This window comes from Seriola lalandi, unplaced genomic scaffold (genome assembly GCF_002814215.2).
Source record: "Seriola lalandi dorsalis isolate HSWRI2012SDOR001 ecotype SW California unplaced genomic scaffold, Sedor1 jcf7180002054908, whole genome shotgun sequence".
NCBI lineage: Eukaryota > Metazoa > Chordata > Actinopteri > Carangiformes > Carangidae > Seriola > Seriola lalandi.
This window is the reverse complement of record NW_019525460.1, coordinates 573,221-573,920: the sequence shown is the minus strand read 5'-3', so window position 1 is coordinate 573,920 and position 700 is coordinate 573,221.

Below are 700 nucleotides of genomic sequence, written 5' to 3'. Positions count from 1 at the left end.
TATAGTAAGGCATAAAAAGTCATAAAAATGACATAGTATAGTATGGCATAAAAAGTCATAAAAACGTCATAGTATAGTAAGGCATAAAACATTATAGTATAGTAAGGCATAAAAAGTCATAAAAACGACATAGTATAGTAAGGCATAAAAAGTCATAAAAATTACAAAGTATAGTAAGTCATAAAAACGACATAGTATAGTAAGGCATAAAAAGTCATAGTATAGTAAGGCATAAAAAGTCATATAAAAGTCATAGTACAGTAAGGCATAAAAAGTCATAAAACGGCATAGTATGGTAAGGCATACACGTCATAGTATAGTATGGCATAAAAATGACAAAAAAAGTCATAGCATAGTAAGTTGTAAAATTGCCAAAAAACGTAATAGTATGGTAAGGCATAAAATGTCATAGTATATTAAGGCATAAAAATGACGAAAAAATAGCATAGTATAATAAGTTATAAAAATGCCAAAAAACGTCATAGTATAGTATGACATAAAAAGTCATAGTATAGTATGGCATAAAAATGCCAAAAAACGTCATGGTATAGTATGGCATCAAAAGTCATAGTGTAGTATGGCATAAAAAAGGGAAAAAAACACCATGGTATATTAAGGCATAAAACGTCATAGTATAGTATGGCATAAAATGTCAAAAAAACAACAAAATATATTAAGGCATAAAAAGTCATAAAAACAT